Source organism: Callithrix jacchus, chromosome 6, assembly GCF_049354715.1.
Source record: "Callithrix jacchus isolate 240 chromosome 6, calJac240_pri, whole genome shotgun sequence".
NCBI lineage: Eukaryota > Metazoa > Chordata > Mammalia > Primates > Cebidae > Callithrix > Callithrix jacchus.
In genome coordinates this window covers 63466227-63480255 of record NC_133507.1, presented here as the reverse complement: position 1 = coordinate 63480255, position 14029 = coordinate 63466227, and the positions used below count along the sequence as shown (strand labels likewise).

At 35.3% G+C, this 14029-nt stretch overlaps 1 long non-coding RNA gene across 4 annotated transcripts in view; it reads left to right on the top strand.

Moving 5' to 3' along the window:
• LOC144576646 (uncharacterized) overlaps positions 1-14029 on the top strand; it is a 257148-nt gene that overhangs the window by 16655 nt on the left and 226464 nt on the right. For 2 of the 4 annotated variants that reach the window (XR_013518895.1, XR_013518894.1), the window contains exon 3: positions 5502-5673. The exons of 1 other annotated variant lie outside the window; for it this stretch is intronic. This is a non-coding gene — a long non-coding RNA (uncharacterized LOC144576646). The remainder of the gene's footprint in view (positions 1-5501; positions 5674-14029) is intronic. One more of the 4 variants, XR_013518896.1, reaches the window with a different exon arrangement.

Below are 14029 nucleotides of genomic sequence, written 5' to 3'. Positions count from 1 at the left end.
TATGTTCATTCTCAACTCAACAGAAAAGAAATGAATTGGTAAAAGGACTGTTAGAAGTTTCTAGTGGGAGGAAGCCATATCATAGATCCTCCTCCTATGAAGTGTTTTGCTTAAGACATTGTACACTTGTTCACAAAAAGATGTCAACCTTTCAATCCACACATTTGATATTGAAAGCATAAGAATTTGCCCTTAACCATGGTCCTAGAATACTTATACTTTAGACCATTGTCAGAAACTATAACATCAAATTACTGTTTTCTGACTCTTACCAAAAATTAGAAAAGCAGAGTTTATAAGAGGATATTTTGAGGGCATACAGTTTAGTCCTTTCCAAAGTTTTTCCACCATTATTAGATAAGCGGAAAGGTTTATCCTGGGATGACACCGTTTTTTTCTCACTGAGTATAGAAATTAGAAGTGTACAATGGCCAGATTTTGGTGACACCCACCGCAGGCTTGGTTTAACTATGATCTTATTGTTTTCCCTGATGTAAAATGAGAGGCTGTAGTTAAAAGCACAAATGTTTCTGTTAATAGTATGGCCAAACGGTTGTAGTTTAAAACCAAAGACTATCCAAATATGCATCTTTTGGATAGGAGAGAAGGAAAAAAATCTAAAGTAAAAATTGGCTTGAAACTCAAGTTTAGAAAGGATTTTAAAAGTGCTCATATAGCTCAAACTCAATATACACACAAACCGCTATTTAAATGGTGACTGAATCTTAGCACACGAATTACTAAACTAGAAAGGGGTTGGGAAGTCTTTGCTCTCTGAGGAGTGTGAAAACCTCCAGGCCTGTGTCCAATGGGCTGGATGCCTGGTTAACTCTAGGCTGGCTGGACACTTTGAAAGCCTATCAAGTGGGTCAGATCTAGCTTAGGCAGGTGGGATCTGGGGTAAAGAGAAGACCACATGACCAGGTTTCTTCATCCCAGCAGGCTTCTCCACCTTTGCTAAGATAAAGTGTAGCTTATTTCTGGGAGGAAAAGAAAACTCTTTTAAGAATTTCTTATTAGGAAAAAAAAGTTAGACTGTTTCCAGATTTTTAAGAATATACTATATTTATATTCTATATAGAATATGTATGTATATTTGTATGCATATGTGCCATAGACGGATATATTTTTCAAATTTTAAAGCATTTTTGTTCTTCGAGATGAAACATTTTATTTTACATAAAACGTCCAAGTTGACTCAAAAAGAAACTAGACCCTTAGCTTTTGTTAGAAAATGCTTGAAGTAATTGGCTTCAGGGCTGTATTGTATGATTGACCCTTATAGTCATCTCATGACCCCTTGGCCTTATGACATGAAACCTCAGCTGCTTGCTTCTTTAGGCTATTGCACCTGCTACTGACACAGGATGGTGATGGAACATTGATACCACTGCAGGAAATCTCTTGCTGTTCTCCCACTTCTGGGATCCTATGAAGAATTGGGCCACAGGGGTAAAATCTGGCCTCTTTTGAGACTGCCAAAGCATCAGTAGGCCCAGCCCCGAAGTGGAGCAAAGCATCAAATTTCCATTCAAAGTGTTTACCAGGGGGAGACAGGAGGAAAGAGGGAAGCAGCAGGTTGATTTTTCTCCTTTTCCTCCACTTACAGACAGTTCCAAAGCATGCTGTTATTGCATAGCTTGATCAAAGACATCCTTTTGGATGTGCCTCTTCATGAAGCAGGCCAGCCTTCTCATGTACCATTTGAATTTGTTTCATCTTTTCCCCAACTCACATTTCCCTCTCATTTGTTGCTTTTGTGATTGCCTCAGGCTTTGTTTGCTAGTCAGCCGTGGCCAAGGCTGGAGTATAATCCTTTAACTTCTGCTTGATGAAATAATTACCAAATCCTTTAAATTCCAACCTTATACCAACATTTCCTAACTATACATTTATTATCATTAAGAAAACACTAGTTACAAGCAAGAGAAAAAAGGGGGATAACTCAGTTGAAAAGTAGTACCAGTGGTTTTCTTTCTTAAGTTTATTGATGATTTCTAATTTCTGGGTTTTTTTCTTGAATATTTTTAGTTTTTTCCTGTAGTGCAGGCATATTCTTTATTTAAAAAACTGTTGAAAGAAAGCAAATGAAAATATTTCATTCTTCATTTTAAAATATTAGATCTATTATTTTTTTCTAATGTACTTTAAAATATATTTTACAAGACTTCTTGTTTTTCACTGTGCTATCTCTCAAGTACAAAACCAGAACTTATTAGACATTTAATAAATATTTGAATATGGAAATGTATTGAAAGAAACTTATGAAATAGGTATTTTGCTCATTTACAATAATTTTGGTCTGAACTCTCTGCCATATTACCTCTGTCTTCCTCCCTTTTAACACTCTAGTCCAAATCCCGATCATCTTTTGCCTAGACAAAAACATCCTAACTTCAATCCCTTCTTCTACACTTGCCCTGCTCCTACTCCAGCTGGCAATCAGAATAATTCATTAAAAGTGTAAATTAAGGCATCCAAACAGGCAAAAAATCTCAAGTCATCTTTTTTTTACTGAAAAATGGTTCTATATGTAGAAAACCCTAAAGACTCCATCAAAAGGCCACGAACTGCTAAATGATTTTAGCAGGGCTTCAGTTTACAAAATCAATGTTCAAATACCAGTAGCATTTCTATTTTCCAATAACACGCAAACTGAGAGTCAAATCAAGAACACAATCCCATTTATTATAGCCACAAGGAAAATGAAATACCTAAGAAGACAGCTAGCCAAGGAGGTGAAAAAGCACTACAAGAACTACAAAGCTCTGCTGAGAGAAATCAGTGATGACACAAATAAATGGAAAAATGTTCCATGCTCACGGATTAGAAAAATTACTATCGTTAAAATGGCCATACTGCCTAAATAAATATAAAAATTTAATGTTATTCCTATCAAATTACCAATGTCATTCTTCACATAATTGGAAATAACTGCTCTAAAATTCATATCAGATCAAAAGAAGAGCCGAATTAGCCAAAGCAATCCAAAGCAAAAAGAACAAAGCCAGAGGCATCACTCTAGCTAACTTCAAACTATACTGTAAGACTACTGTAAGTAATGAAAACAGCATGGTACTGGTACAAAAGCAGATACATAGAGCAGTGGAACAGAATATAAAACTCAGAAATAAAACAACACACCTACAACCATGTGATCTTCAACAAGGGCCAACAAAAAATGAGAACAAGCAATGGGAAAAAAATACTCTCTGTAAAATAAATGGTGCTGGGATAACTGGCTAGTCATATGCAGAATAACTAAACTAGACACTTACCTTTCATGACATACAAAAATTAAAACAATATGGGCTGGAGATTTAAATATAAGACTAAAATTATGAAAATCCTAGAAGAAAACCTAGAAAATGTCCTTCTTGACATCAACCTTGGCAAACAATTTATGATTAAGTTCACAAAAGCAATTGCAAGAAAAACAACACTTGACAAATAGGACCTAATTAAAGAGTTTCTGCATGGCAGAAGAAACTACCAAAAGAATAGAAAAACAACCTATAGAATGAGAGAAAATAGCCACAAACTGCATCAGACCAAGGTCTAATATCCAGAATCTATAAGGAACTTAAATAAACCAACAGGCAAAAAGTAACCCCATTAAAAAGTGAGCAAAGTAGATGAACAGACTTTTCTCAAGAGAAGACATGTAAGCAGCCAACAAACATAAGAAAAAAAACGCTCATCATTAATAATCATCAGAGATTTGCAAATCAAAACCACAATGAGATACCCTCTCACACCAGTCAGAATGGCTATTAAAAAGTAAAGAAACCACAGATGCTGGTGAATCTGTGCAGAAAAGGGAATGCTTATACACTGTTGATGGGAATGTAAATTAGTTCAGCCACTGTGAAAAGCAGTTTGGAGATTTCTCAAAGATCTTAAAATAGAGCTACCATTGACTCAGAAATCCCATTGCTGAGTATATACCCTTAGGAAAACAGATCATTATATCACTATAGGTACATGTGCTCATGTTCATCACCACACTATTTATAATGGCAAAGACATGGAATCAACCTAGGCATCCATCAGTGGTGGACTGGGTAAAGAAAATGTGGTATATGTACACTGTGGAATACTATGCAGTCATAAAAAATAATGAAATAATTTCACTTGAAACAACATAGATGGAGCTAGAGGTAATGAGTCTATGCAAATTAATGTAAGAACAGAAAACGAAATATGGCATGTTCTCCCTTATAAATTAGAGCTAAACTTTGAGCACACGTGGACATAAACATGGAAACAATAGACAGAGTAGACTAGTGGAGTGGGGAGAAAGGGAGCATGGATTGAAAAGTACCTATTGGGTATTACACTTGTTACTTGAATGCAATATACCCATGTAACAAACCTACATTTGTATACCTGTATTCAAAATAAAAGCTGAAATTTTTTTAAAAAGTAAATTAAAGTATTCCATTGCACTGCTTAATATGTCTAGAAGATAACTCAAACCCCTTATCAAAGCCCACGTAATCTAGCCCTCGCTCGCCTCTGATCTTATTTCCTCCCATTCACACCAAGTTTTCTTTCTTCCAATGGGTGGCATTCATTCCCATCTGAAAAGATTTGCACATACTGTTCCTTTTTCTTGGAATGTTATAACTCTAGTCTTGAAATGACTCATTTTTCTGGTCATTTTAGCCTTACATGAGGTGTGACATCCTCAGCATGGTGTTTCCCTAGAAAACCAATCCAAGTTAATCCTCTCCCACCCTGTTCCTTATGATCATTTCTTCTTATAGCACCCTAACTTCCTTTCATCCTAGAACTATCTGAAATTATCTTGTTCATTTATTTGTTTAGCTTTTTAAATACTTGGACATGCCTTTTGCTTCCTCACTCAGCATACAGACACTAGAATGTACGCTGTGGACAGGCAGGCATTATTTGAGTTTTGTTCAGCACCTGGAACAGTGCTCTGTGGGCATGAGCCGCTGAATGTATACTTGTCTCTATTGATTAAGGCAGCGCTGGTATTTTGTAAGTTCCTTTTAAATTCTTTCATCTTAGAAATGTTATTCTGAAACCTTGCACAGCTTTAATCTGAATCCAGTGACAGATAAAGAAAAGTTAATGAAATACTTCATTAAGAAGAGTGCTGCATTACAGAACTAAATAATATTCAGCCACTTATTTGGGGAAGGATTTAAGTGATAAGAAGGCACTTAGGAAGAACTAACGGTTCACTGCCTAAAACTCTCATATTGTTTTGCTTCTTGATAACCTTTTTAAAATGCATATACAAGTCTTTCTGGAATTTCAAAATACATTAGTACTTTTACATTTTGTGGTCAGTGTTTTCTACATCTAGTGGAAGTCGTCAACTGGAGATAATCCTGGTTAGCATTTTCTTGGGGGAAAATACTTGATATATTTCTCTATAAAATAAGATTGATTTTCCCCAAAGCAATTTCATCAAGCGGTTTGCTCCACCATGATCTAAAAGAGCTTTCTTCCCCTACTGTTTTTATCAGGAACGTGACCTCATCAGACAGTAAATCAAGAGGTACTGAAAACTGAGGCTGAATGATGATCGCAGCCTAGGATTTGGAATCTTTGCATGAAGTGGGGACTCTAGCCACCAGCGACAAAGAAGTCAGAGGAACTGTTGTCTCTAGGAAGCATTTCCAGGAAATAGGAATTCAGGTGAGTAATCATAATTATTAATAGCTTTGGAAGCTACATTAACATTTTAGTCTCTTCTAACTTACTTACTTGCCACCCTCCTGACACACAGATAACTTTTATGCACCTCTAAAAGTAATATAAAGTAGAATTATATATTTCCTAGTTAATTGCTTTGGGAATTTGCTATAAGAACATTCTCCTTAGTAGAAAGAATTTTTTATTGTGAAACCATCATTATAGAACTTCCTTATAATGTTCCCTTTATTTTCCTGTGCAAGGAGGTGCTCTGTAGGGAGTCAGTAATATTACCAGCCTTCATACTGGTTTAATGTCTGCAGACGGAATTAAAACACTTTAGTGATGTGCCCTTTGGTACAATGTTACAACTTCCTGGCCATGTTTAAATTGGTTTTAATGGCTTTAATGTCTGCTGATGGCAATATCCATGTTAAACAGTGATTTTGGGACATGTAAAAATGTTTTTACCAATGTTTTGTGTTGAATCTCCAAAGCTGTCTTTATGTAGGGAAAATAAGTATAAGATATTGGACGAGTTCTGTGTGCACTGAATGAAACATTTAAATGTAGCTGTTTTGGAGAAGGCATAATGTTCACATGTCTAAACTGCTTTGTATTTTTACTTTTCTTTAGTGTACTCTGACTGCAGTGAGCTTCACTTTGCAGTAGAACATAACTTTTAAATTTCCTCACAGCTAGTTGGTAGGAAGGAAAGACAGATATGGATCCATCTTTCTATTTAATCCTGGGAGTATCATAAAAATTAAAACTTCCTAGTCTTTTTCTTGAGTCTCTTTGCTCCGCAAAGTAAAATAACTTCATACATTTAATCACTTCCTCACAAGAAATTAACAGATACAAATATCACTTTTAGAAGTCAAGTTCCAGATATTTAGTAAGGGATTTAAAGATTTCTGATCAACTGGTCTAATGATGTCTGTTCTCTAACTGAAGTAGCGTATTTACCTATTAAAATGGGACTTACTTATTGTCTTCTTTTTTCTTGTGTTTATTAAAAGAGAACATACTCACTGTTTCCTGACTCTGTTTCCCCTACAAAGAAAAAAAATGTACTGATATTTTCGGTCCTCACTTCATGTTCTAGTCATCTTAAATTTTTTGGCCTAGGTTAATTATACTCATTAGTAAGATAAAATATCTTGCTCAGTTCTGAACAGCATATGCAATCACAATCATTCTTTAAAAATACATAAATACTGAGACTAGCTCTCCTCACTCTAAAAAAAATTGCACTTTCTCAATAGCTTTTCTCTGTCTCCAAGAAGTCATGAGAACTTTGGGCCCCACTGCTAAGAATAGACAAATTAGAATTTTCTTGCAGAGTAAGCTTTGTACTTACTATTCTTTAAAATAACAGAATCAGTGAAAAAGTAATGCAAGCATGAGAAATACATACTGTGGATAAATTATTCTTTTTAAAAAGTTTATATGATCAAATTCTGCTCTATTTAATCTTAGTCTTACTGTATTATTCTTTTCCCAAAGTAAAGTCAGTTGGCAAATGCCTTTTAGATTTGTTAGTATATCCAGATACTGAATTTTAGAAGGAAGCGTTTTTAAGAACCTAGTCTTTGCTTAGAGATGCCTGATGCATAACTGGGCAGCTTTATCTCACTCAGTGCCTGTATCCTTGAGTACATTTCTGAAACCATATGCCACTTGGTTTCACCAACTCTGGGGTTTAGGGATTTATGTTAGGTAAAGTATATCTTTTCCCACCTGCACGGTAAAACACTTATCTTTCCCATACAGAGCTCCCATTCAATGTGAACCAGTAGGAATAATTACCAATGTAACCTCAGAGGAGAATCCAAGTAGACAGTGAGGTTTGGATCCTGAAGGCATCCTCACCTGGCAAACTGCCCACTCTACATTCATAATTGACTTGATTGTGCCTTCTGCCCAAAAGCTCATATCAATATTGCCTACATGGAGCTGCCTACATTTGCCTTAAAGCCTCAGCATAGTCATTCCACCTGCTTTATTTCTAAACTGATGATAGTATTCATTCACTAGAATGAAACTTGAGCTATCAAACTTCACAGATATGTGCATTGGACTATAATTTACATCAGTTCTTCCTGTTCTGTTTTCTTTGGAAGCCTTGTTTCCATTATTCCCCTTTTGGTGAGTACCAGATTTGCTTTGGGAAAATCATTTCTTCTCATTTTTGTATAGTTAAGATGTCTTGCTCTCTGCTGGCTGAGAAGAGAAAATGACTCAGGTGAAGCCATCTTGATTTTTTTTTTCTCTCCGAAGGCTAAGAACTTGAGCAGAGTGAATATAAGAAAAAAAGTGTTCTGAGCCCTGTTCAACTGGATGGTGACACTCAAACGGGCCTGCTACTTGTAATCTTTACAGCCTTGTTCTTATCTTTTTTTCTGAGTTGTCCTCTTAAGCCTTCCCATGAATTTCAAACTAGAGAATATTCTTACAGTACATTATTTTCTGCTTAATAAGCAAGTCAGAGTTGATTTTTATTGTTCATATCCAAATTATCCAAACTGAAATATATGCTTTCTTGAATCTAAATCTGAAATGCATATATATTATTTATGGAATTTATTCAATATAATTATTTCTGAATGAGCACTTTGGTATAATTTTTGACAGTTTCAGAGATGGTTTCACAGATGAAACTGCCAGCTTAGATTTTAGGCCTAGTTAAAGAGACGAGTGAATTAACATAACATATTTCTGGTCATGCAATAAATATTGTTTTTCTTGGGAATGATTTTAAGAGAAATTTAAAAATAAAAATAAATATAAATGATAAACATTTTTGGTGCCCATAAAGAGTATATTTTTATGTTAGAATTATAAGGAGATATATGTTAAAGAGATAAATTTCCATTCTGAAGAAAGTTTTAGTTTCACAGTCTAATAAAAAGTCATATTAGACACAACTGTAGAAAGTGAAATAAAAACGTACATATTTATAAATTATAGTACAAAAATTCGCAAAAAAATTATAGGGCAATCATATGATCCATTGCCAAATGAAGCCTAGAGATAACAGATGCTGTGATGTCAGAGGCAGCTATGACACCCATGTGCTGAGGTTACCTGAAAGTTTTATAGTATAGAGGAGATTGGATTAAAGTAGGCCAAGAAGAATCAGGTGTCCAGTGAGTATCCCCCAATCCTGCAAAGGATGCCAAACCACAGGAAGGGGACAGCTCTAAAGGGTGCATATTATAACAGTACCCTTGAACTGGCCTTTCTGATGACAAAGTGATGCCTCATTTAATTTTTTCTTCATCCACTAATTAAACACTCACATTAGCTTTCTGACTTGCTCAGATTGTCTGATTTGGCAAGTCATTTTTATCAAATCTCAGAGTTCTTAATCCTCCCACTTTAACTGCAAGTTGAGAAATCCCTTCTTCCAATATTGATTTTGGAGTGTCCTCCTGGTAATGCCCTTCTTCTCATTGCCTTCTCTCTTGAAATAATTGGCTCCTCATTTTTTGAGCAGCGTCTCCTGGGCACATGCCAAGCTTCTCTCCTTGACAGTCTCCAAGGGTTGTACTCAGAGAACTGGGAGGACTTGGGTAGACTGAGGGAAAGACATTTCAGAGTGATAAAATAAAGGCAAAACAGCATGAGCCAAAGAATTGATGCATAATAGTATATAATACATTCAGAGGAGTAGCTCTGACTGATTGGAGTGACAGGATGGAATGGGGGAAGAGCAGAAGAATAAAATAATAAAACAGGTTAGAATTAGTTTATGAGTATAGCACCCAAATGATGTCTGGTTTTCATTCTCTGGATAATGGGAGCACAATCAATGTCTTTAATCAGCACCATCTATATGAACATTGAGCTTTAGAAAGATTCATTCAGAAATGTTAAGCCAAATACATTGAAAACAGGAAGCTCTTGCAACAACCTAGATGGGAAGAGATGAGGACCTTGGCTGAGATAGTGACAGCAAGTATGAAAATAAGTGACTGATATTCAAAAGCATGTTCTTGAGAGCCCCAAGTGGGTTTTATTGTTCTGCGCTTGCATAGAATAAATTACCAATAACTACTCTGAAGCTAGTTATTTTGTAGTTTTAATTAAAGCTTTTCAAGATCCATTGATTATGGCAAGGAAGGAACACAAATCACTGAAGTGAGCTTTGGAAAATAAGACAGTATTCATGTTGCTGCCATATTCAGAAGGACAAATGCCAAGTAATTTTCTATTGATCCTGAATAGGGGAGACTTTGCAAATAAGCTTTGTACAATAGAGATAGGCCTGGGTGTGCCCCTCCCTGTATTGTCAAAACCACCCTCACCTTCCACCTTCTGCTTTTGGGTGCATAAACATAATGTCCAGGGGAGATGGTCCGGTTTGTTTAATATAATCTTGTAAAGGTTTTTTCTTTTTTTTTCTTTTTTGATAAGCCAGAGTATATGTCCTTTCTCTGCTGATAAAATTAACTCATATTTAGTTTTCTAAATAAACATTTAGACAAAATGAAATTCATATAAGCATAAAAAATTAGAAAAAGTGTAGCCAATCCTATCACCTAGATGACTTAGGATATGGCATATATGTTTCTAGACGTTTTAAATGAGTTTACATATACATGAATTTATAAGATTTTTTAGAAGATGAAAAATGGTTAAAATAAGTAGAAATATTTTCAACCCCCTTTTGGGAAATCTTTTTAAAAACACATACATATACTTATTCTAATTATGATCATATGAACAGTACATAAATGTGAGGTTGCTTAGGATGGAACTTTGAATCTCATGGAGGCCTGCCCTCAGGACCAGAGAGCTAGTTTAATAAACATTTGTAATAGAGGTTTTCTGTATACATTTTGTTTAGGAGTGTCTTCTACAGTAGAATTGACATTTGGAAGTAGGACCATCTAATGGTTTTGTCTTTGATACTGCTAAGCAGCAGCACATACAAGACAGCTTTATTCTTCTGTTTGCCTCAGTGAAATAAATAAAACTAAATATCATACATCCCATCCATATCTGGCCCTGGGAATGGGACTCTTTAATCAACATCAATGCCTTCATTGCTGATAGATGATAGATAGATAGATAGATACAGAGAGAGAGAGCAAGAGTGAGCACTGTAAAATGAACCAAATATAGCACTGAATTGACAGCTGACAGTTCTAATAAATAAATTATTTTATGTTGTTATATTACACCACAACCCTAACCAGACCACATGAAAACACAAACATCAGATTTATCTACATAGAAAAAAAAAATGCCTGGAAAGAAATGCAATGCTTTTTTTTTCTCAAGGGGAATATGACTTCATTTATTTCTTCTTTTTGGATTTCTGTCCCTCCCTCCCTCCCTCCCTCCCTCCCTCCCTCCCTCCCTTCCTTCCTTCCTTCCTTCCTTCCTTCCTTCCTTTTCTTTTTTTGACGGAGTTTCGCTCTTGTTACCCAGGCTGGAGTGCAATGGCATGATCTCGGCTCACCGCAACCTCCGCCTCCCGGGTTCAGGCAATTCTACTACCTCAGCCTCCCGAGTAGCTGGGATTACAGGCACGCGCCACCATGTCCAGCTAATTTTTTGTATCTTTAGTGGAGACGGGGTTTCACCATGTTGACCAGGATGGTCTCGATCTGTTGACCTCATGATCCACCCACCTCAGCCTCCCAAAGTGCTGGGATTACAGGCGTGAGCCACCGCACCCGGCCGATTTCTGTGTTTTTCAAATTTCAACAAGGAACATGTTACATTTGCAATCTGTAGAATTAATAGTTGTCATTAAGGAAATAATAATAGATATTATGGAAATGCGTGTTTCTGTGCTGCAATGTATTCTCCAAATACATAAGACAATGCAGATCCTTTGAAATCACTACTGTGATTTGTCTGGCCTGGTGTAATGTGTTTAAGATGCATACCTGAGCTGGCTAGACTTCAGCAGACTAGTTTGTGATCAAAGACCGGTGAATGTGTGCCGAGATTTGATTCATGGATGCTCTTGGTTTAGTTTATATCAAACCAACAACAAACAGTAAAAAGAAAAAAGCTGATACTGATACAAATGAGTGAGAAGATGCAGCTCCTTACAGCCCTTTTTATTCTGGGCACATCCAAAATGAGCCATCTATAAGCAAAGTGCATGACCTATGAGGTCACAGGAGTCCAGGGTTGTGGACTGGCTGCTTTTCATAACTTTGGAGTCCAAGTCACAACTTAAGACTTATCTCCTGTCTATATAGCACGTTCCTTGCTGTTGACAGGTACACACTTTCTAGATCCATTTCTTTTATTTTCCTTTTTTAATTTTGTGAGGCCATAGTAAGTGTATATATTTATGGGGTATATGAGATGTTTTGATACAGACATGCGAATCTTGTACTGGTCTGAGCATAGAAAGTCAACACCAAGACAAAAGTATGCCAAATTGCAGGGTCTTTATTGCCAGCGGCCATGGAGGACAAAATTAAAAATGGAAAATAAAAGAAATGGATCTAGAAATTATGTACCTGTCAGCAGCAAAGGGATGAAGAAGAAATTCGTTAAAAACATTAACTGAGGAATAAAATAGATGAAGAGATCATCACCTAGAATCTGGTACATACATATGCAACACTGTTACTGTTGTTATTGTTGTGGTTATTATTATTAAGAACAAGAATTATTGTCTATTTTATTCACTTTTTTCTTCAGTACCTAGCATTAAGCCTTGACATAGTATGCTTTTAATAAATAATGACTTAATTAATTAATTACAAAAATATAATTGCCTATCATTTCTTTTCTTTATATATTTAACTTCAAAAAATATAAGGCTTCATTTATGAGTTAGTGAAAGCAGTATGTCCATTGGAGGTTTAAAAAAGACTCAATAGTTACTTTAATGTTAGAGTTTTTAATATCCTATTTATTCCTTTTTAGAGTTCTTTATATACTTTTTAGGCAAGGGATTATTGTCTTTTCATTTAAAAACTCTCCAAAATATTTTAACATTAAAATACTAGATAAGACCAAGTTTTTTTCCTGCCACATTTATAGCATAAAACAGTAGAGAAGTTTTTTTATTTCTTATCAAGAATTTAATAGAGAGGGTATCTTTGTCTCAGCATAAAAATATTTAATTTCTTACATATACTCTAACCCAAGAGACATGCTTACAGGCTCAATATATACCAGTGTAAGTAAAAGCTGTTACTGGGGCCCAGAGCACTCTAATACATATAAAAATAAATAACAATTTCCATGAATAAATATAAAGTATAAAAATACAGTTTCTATTTAAGTTTGAGTCACTGTCTCCCTATTCCATGAAAAGATTTGGTTCCTCTTAAAAAAAAAAGCAAAACAAAACAATAGCTATAGTAACAATAAGCCTCAACCTGGATTTCTAAAAAAAAACATGATGTATGTTTGAATACTCGGTTATATTGAACAAGTAAGTTATATTTGCTAAGGCTCAGATAGACACTAAAATACTGTTTAAGATAGTATAATGCATCATATGAAATAAAGACTATGGACAAATTTTGTTATGTTGGTCAAAAAGACATCAAATAGACTGGGAAGAAGGGGAGTACAATGTTTTTGTAAATTTATAGCCAAACAGTAAGTGGGTTAATCATAATTCCTTTTTATTCAAATACGCATCTTTATATTCACTTAAAATTAACCTTGCTTTTCAATAGATTTTTTATTCCTACTAAGGAATTCGTTTTGTGGGGCTCGTAAACCCCAAAAGATCTCATATACTTTTCAGATAGAGATTTATCGAGCATTTTTCTTTTTGCTAGATATCCCATCTCTAGGAATCAAACTTTACTAGTGTGTTAGTGCAGCTATCCACAATTTCTCATTGTGTTTTCAGCAGATATTTTATAAAATTTCTTCTATGTTAGAATGAAAAGTTGGGCACAGAGCAGGAGACAGCAACTCTGCATGAAGTCTTGGGATTAGTAGCAGGACTCTTGAGTGTCAAGGGAAGAATACAGAGAGGTAAGAATTGGGAGTTGACAAAGAAAACCTGAGGGGACAAAACATATAAAGCCACATTTGCTTTTCATGGCCCCATTAGAAAGAGAGGATACATTTAAACAATGACCAAAGTAAAAATCTCATTGAAGCAGTTCGCCAAGTTGGTGAAAGTTTCTGAAAAAAAGTTGTATTATTCTTTCAGACTCATACTAATTTATTTGTGGGGTATGAGACGTAACTCCATTTTGTAACACGGTAAGTCTATTTCACTGGCCAGAAGAGGGAGCCATTATATAAAGAATTTTGAAAACTTACATTCCCCAAATAAAACTACATTTCTCTTTTTACTAAATGATTATTTTAAAACATCTTATGGAATCAGAAGAGTCTGAGTATCTTTTTG